The sequence below is a fragment of the Lithobates pipiens genome, unplaced genomic scaffold (genome assembly GCF_037356315.1).
Source record: "Lithobates pipiens isolate NorthernLeopardFrog02 unplaced genomic scaffold, aLitPip1_a1.2 Scaffold_27, whole genome shotgun sequence".
NCBI classification, from domain to species: Eukaryota; Metazoa; Chordata; class Amphibia; order Anura; family Ranidae; genus Lithobates; species Lithobates pipiens.
Genome location: NW_027507788.1, coordinates 15585577 through 15592457, shown reverse-complemented (window position 1 = coordinate 15592457; position 6881 = coordinate 15585577).

The following is a 6881-nucleotide window of genomic DNA, read 5'->3' as shown; positions in this document are numbered from 1 at the left end:
GCCCATGTCTAATATGCAATAGGCATACCATAAAGTCACATATGTTCCAAAGGATGTATACATGAGCCTATGTACATATATATATATATATATATATATATATATATATATATATATATATATATATATATATACACACATATAAACATAATCTTCGAGATGCGCAGCGCTTTGTGAATGGGGCGCGCTGTGTTCTGGGACACACAGTTCCCAAAACACACAGCGCCCCATTCCCCAGAAGATGCCGCACGGAGGAGAGAAGACCGAACATCACCGCCGAGTAGGAAGAGGCAGATTAGGACGATATGCCTAGCAACAGGCATTTCTGGTAAGTTTAAAAAAAAAATCATTTTTTTTTTTTTCAGATTTTTTTTTTTTTTGCAAAATTTTAACGTACTTTTGTTTTTTCAGGGTGGCACTCCAATTTAACTACACACGGGGGGTTATTTACTAAAGGAAAATCCACTGAAAGTGCACTTGGAAGTAAAGTCGCTGTAGATCCGAGGGGGACATGCAAGGAAAATAAAAAAAACTGCATTTTAGCTGGCACATGATTGGATGATAAAATCAGCAGAGCTTCCATTCATTTCAGATCTACCCCTTATATTTAGAGCGAATGTAACTTCCAAGTGCACTTGCAGTGCAAAGTGGATTTGCCTTTCATACATAACCCCCGAAGAGTCACATATTTGAAACATTTTAATATATATATATATATATATATATATATATATATATATATATATATATATATATATATATATATATATATATATATATATATTGCACTGTTTTTGGTGGTAGGGCAGCTATGACTAAGCACTGTTAAGTGTAAAATGCGTCAGCTTGTTTGTCCCATTTATTGCTGTGGCTTGTATCTAGTGGACTTTTTATTAATAAAGACTATATTCCGGAGTGCAGCTGTCCAGAACTTCTTTGTTGCCTCATTTTGCTATATGCTTAGCCGACACCTGGTGTTCCAGTTCCGAGGAGAGTTCTATATCCACATTTCCACCTGGAGCGGTGATCCCTTTCCCTTCCCCTATTGTTCCTGGATTATGCATATCCTGTTCACCAGGATTTTGTTTTTTGGGCTTTATACTGAACTATTGTTTTGTCTATTTATCCTTGTGGATATTACCGTATATACTCGAGTATAGGTCGACCCGAATATAAGCCGAGGCCCCCAATTTACCACAAAAAAACTGGGAAACTTATTGACTCGTGTATAAGCCGAGTCCCTGTGTCCCGTCCATCCCTGTGTCCATTCCTGTGTCCCGTCCATCCCTGTGTCCATTCCTGTGTCCCGTCGGTCCCTGTGTCCCGTCCGTCCCTGTGTCCCGTCCGTCGCTGTGTCCCGTCCATCCCTGCCTACCTGTGCCAATCTGCAGCCTCTGTGTGCCATGCTCTCCTCTTCTGACAGACGGCGGCCATTCCTCTGTTCAAAAGCTGCACCTCCCTGTCTGTGATAGGCGGAACACTCAATTTCCCAGCAGTCAGTGTACCGCCTATCACGGACATCCTCTCATCCTCGTCCGTAGTATGAGGATGAGCGGATGTCCGTGATAGGCGGACCACTGACTGCTGGGAAATTGAGTGTTCCGCCTATCACAGACAGGGAGGCGCGGCTTTTGAATAGTAGAATGGCCGCCGTCTGTCTGCTCGATACGCTGATCGGGCAGGCAGACGGCGATGACTCGAGTATAAGCCGAGGGGGGCACTTTCAGCCTCAAAAAAGAGGCTGAAAATCTCGGCTTATACTCGAGTATATACGGTAGCCTAATATGGATGTCATTACAACCGCCCCAGCCACAGAGGAATCTGGGTTTAGCAGAACTCTTGCTGCACCATCGGACAATCTATTTAGATTGAATTCACAGACACACATGGTGCAATCCACTAATGATGACAATGTTTCACTAACACCATTGTTCAGGAGATTGGAACACCTGATGGCCAAAGAAATCAGGACCTTCTGGGATGCTATCTTTCTAACGGAATACATCTCCGTAGTACAGATCCCATGTGGATTAAGGATTAAAAAATTCACCACATCGGAATTGTTTGAGAGCTTAAAAAAGAAATGGACAGACACTTTAACCTCCTGCTCTCTCAAACTCATGGACAGTATAGTAACTTCCAAGAAAAAGGGGAAAAAAAGACTACAAACTGAAATGTCTGCTATCCAGAAAGACCTGACTTTGTTTACAAAATCATGCTGGTTTTGTAGAGCTGGATGGACGCCGAAATAAAAAGCTGAACAAAATGGAAAAATTTGTTATTGACAATAAAAGGGGTAAGATGACCAGAGATCGTATAGACTACGAAAACAATCGCATGGAAATAAAAAAAACATTTTTTCCCTGGCAAATCTCGTAAACAACAGAAAAAAATGAGTGAGGTTTTTCAGACCATGAATCAGCTAATGACACATTGGCCACTACAGCATCAGACTTGCCACCGGAGCAATTTTCCACACTAGCAGGCCCGGATCGATCCAACGAGGACCGGAACTCAGGAAACCCTCATGGATCCAAGAAAAAGGCAAAAAAAAAAAAAAAAAACACACAAAAGGATAAGGAGAGGGGGTAGGAGACACTAATACTCCAAGAAACACCCATTATTCGCTACGAAGGACCCCCCATAATTTCCAATGTCCTGAACAAGAGGGTTTTAAATGATGAAGAAAATAATTTACTATCAAAAGGACTGAACTTCTGCCCCAGTAGACACTTTGATCGCTTTGGAACACTGTTAGCCCTTGCACACATGGGTTCCATCGGACTGTTTCCGTCGGAATATCCGACCAACAAAGTTTTAGAGCTGGGCTATAAAATTTTCCGACAACATGATTCGATCGGACTTTGTCCGATCGTTTGTAGAGAATTACAATCGGACAAAGTGCCACGCATGCTCAGATCAAATTCCTAGACCATAGCTATTGGCTACTAGCCTGAACGTAGTCCCGTCGTAACGAAATAACGTCATCACGTTCTGAACGATCGGATTTTCCGACAACTTTGTCCAACCGTGTGTATGCAACATCAGTTTCGGACAAAAGCCGATTGATTTGGTTGTCGGAATGTCCGACCGCGTGTACAAGGGCTGAGATGTTAATACGCTTTCACGTAACCTCACTTTGAAAAAGCATTATTGGAATTTCCATCAGAAATGGGAGAAACCTCTCCGGGTGCCTCTTATACAGGTGAGTCCCCTCCCTCTCCTTGTCTGTTTACAGAGGTCTGCGCTTTGCAGGACCTCATAGAATTGGCTTCTGAATCTAGCCCTTGCCTCAACGATCCCACCAATATGTCCAATCATATTCCGTTCAGATTCAGATCTGACTTCTATCCAGTGGCATCGAGAGGCAAGGATCTTGATCTTTTTCAAAAACGAATAGAGAGAGATTTGACCCAGCTGGCTCGGGGCTGTCGAAAGGGTCATATGCAGCATAATCTATCTATGAATGAGAGACCGGATTTGAAAACCTTTATCTTCTGATAGTAACATCGTGATTAGAAATGCAGACAAGGGGGGTACTGTAGTTGTTAGACTCTAATGTATTATGTCAGTTGTCTGACATCACTACTTATCAAAAACTTAGGGCTCACCCTACTTTACCTTTTAAAAAAGAACTGTCTTCCTTTTTAGATAGGGTGGTTAACATTGAAATCTTTTCACAGAGAGAAAAAGACTTGTTTATTCCTGAGTGTCCAATTATGCCGGTGTTCCACCATTTACCCAAGGTCCACAAGGAGTTAAACCCCCTTGTTGGTCGACCTATTGTCTCAGGAATAGGCTCCTTGAATGAGCGCCTTGGTGAATGGTTGGTTGGACAGTTAATTACAACCATTAGTTTGTGGTCTGCTTGCGTTCCTCAGGGACACCAAACAAATACTCAACAAACTAAAAAAGTATACAATGGAAAGACAATTACAGGTGGATTACAGTGCCTTGTGAAAGTATTCGGCCCCCTTGAACTTTTCAACCTTTTGCCACATTTCAGGCTTCAAACATAAAGATATAAAATTTTTATTTTTTGTGAAGAATCACCAACAAGTGGGACACAATTGTGAAGTGGAACGAAATCTATTGGATTTTTGAAACTTTTTTAACTAATAAAAAACTGAAAAGTGGGGCGTGCAAAATTATTCGCCCCCCTTGCGTTAATACTTTGTAGAGCCACCTTTTGCTGCGATTACAGCTGCAAGTCCCTTGGGGTGTCTCTATCAGTTTTGCACATCGAGAGACTGAAATTCTTGCCCATTCTTCCTTGCAAAACAGCTGGAGCTCAGTGAGGTTGGATGGAGAGCGTTTGTGAACAGCAGTTTTCAGCTCTTTCCACAGATTCTCGATTGGATTCAGGTCTGGACTTTGACTTGGACATTCTAACACCTGGATACGTTTATTTGTGAACCATTCCTTTGTAGATTTTGCTGTATGTTTGGGATCATTGTCTTGTTGGAAGATAAATCTCCGTCCCAGTTTCAGGTCTTTTGCAGACTCCAAAAGGTTTTCATCCAGAATGGTCTTGTATTTGGCTGCATCCATCTTCCCCTCAATTTTAACCATCTTCCCTGTCCCTGCTGAAGAAAAGCAGGCCCAAACCATGATGCTGCCACCACCATGTTTGACAGTGGGGATGGTGTGTTGAGGGTGATGAGCTGTGTTGCTTTTACGCCAAACATATCAATTTGCATTGTGGGCAAAAAGTTCGATTTTGGTTTCATCTGACCAGAGCACCTTCTTCCACATGTTTGTGTCTCCCAGGTGGCTTGTGGCAAACTTTAGACGAGACTTTTAATGGATATCTTTGAGAAATGGCTTTCTTCTTGCCACTCTTCCATAAAGGCCAGATTTGTGCAGTGTACTACTGATTGTTGTCCTATGGACAGACTCTCCCACCTCAGCTGTAGTTCTCTGCAGTTCATCCAGAGTGATCATGGGCCTCTTGGCTGCATCTCTGATCAGTCTTCTTCTTGTCTGAGCTGAAAGTTTAGAGGGACGGCCAGGTCTTGGTAGATTTGCAGTGGTCTGATGCTCCTTCCATTTCAAAATGGTCGCTTGCACAGTGCTCCTTGGGATGTTTAAAGCTTGGGAAATCTTTTTGTATCCAAATCCGGCTTTACACTTCTCCACAACAGTATTACGGACCTGCCTGGTGTGTTCCTTGGTCTTCATGATGCTCTCTGCGCTTTCAACAGAACCCTGATACTATCACAGAGCAGGTGCATTTATACAGAGACTTGATTACACACAGGTGGATTCTATTTATCACCATCAGTCATTTAGGACAACATTGGATCATTCAGAGATCCTCGCTGAACTTCTGGAGTGAGTTTGCTGCACTAAAAGTAAAGGGGCCGAATAATTTTGCCCGCACCACTTTTCAGTTTTTTATTTGTTAAAAAAGTTTAAAATATCCAATAGATTTCGTTCCACTTCACAATTGTGTCCCACTTGTTGGTGATTCTTCAAAAAAAATTAAAATGTTATATCTTTATGTTTGAAGCCTGAAATGTGGCAAAAGGTTGAAAAGTTCAAGGGGGCCGAATACTTTCGCAAGGCACTGTACCTGTGATGTGACAAGCCTATATTCTTTCTAGCATTCCGCATGTCCTGGGGATAAAAGCACTTGCCTTTTTATTAAAAGAATCTGGGAAATTCTCATTGGCACTTCAGGAGTGTAAAGAATTTTCGCCCTCACTGGCCAACCTATATAAGGGTTGGTGGGAGAGGAGCCGCATCTTTGGACATCATAGCTCTTCTGGTGCTACATAGATGACCTTTTGTTGTTTATCACATCGGACGATAATGTTTCATTAGAAAACTGGCTTTCTTATTTAAACAACTCCCTTAATCTAAAGTTCACTGGGGACCTCCAAGAGAGAGAGCTCCATTGAATTTTTAGATGTGTCTGGTATCAATGGTGAGGTGACAAATGCTCGGTTAACCACTTACGAACTGCCCACCGTCGTTCTACAGTGGCTGTTTGAAGGAGGATATCATTGTTATGGCAGCAGCTAGCTACCATAACCCCAGTATCCTCATCTTCAGCGGGCAGTCTGCTACAAGATTAAAGTAATCTCAGCGGCGGATTCGCCACAAGATCACTTTTATTGTGGCGGGAGAGGGCCCGCCGCGATCCGGTGCCCTCCGCCACTTACCGGAGGTGACCGCGTCCTCTCAGTAGCTGGGTATGGAGACGAGTGAGAGGAAGATGGCTCCCATCTGTCTCCATACAATTGCTGAGCGGAAGCAACGTCATAATCGCACTTCCACCCACAGCTCTTTATAGGGCCATTTTTTTTTAAATAATTTTTTTAAATGAATAAATTCTCATACATAAGTTGTACCTGTTTATCTTTTTCCTGTCCATCTCTGCTCCACAGGCTCCTAAAAACACAGAGATCAAGGGATATTGCATTGAGGCTACTACACACTATACAGGGATATGCTCTGTCCATTTTCCATTGCAGAGCTTTACAACAACTTTAAATGAAACCTTTCCATTTTCATTACATACCTCAGCCTTCAAAATTTCCTCTCGCATTTTGCGTTTGGAAAATGATTGAGGGTGAGTGTGGGGCTGCCTGGGAGGGGGCAAGCAATCACGCCGGCAGGTCGGAGTTAAATGGGGGCTGTTCTCCCAGCGATCACCCAGAGGAAGAGAGAGGGGAGCCGGCCGGATCATCAGAGAGCGGGGAACGACACTGTAACAGCTTTCATTTGAATTGCGCTCGCTGTAACACACGTCCCGCCTCCTGGCCCAGGTACTTTGATAGACAGAACACCGGTCCAATGCTGGGAAGTGTTCTGTCTATCAAAGTACCCGGGCCAAGAGGGGGGACTGTGTGTGACGGCGAGCGCAATTCAAATGA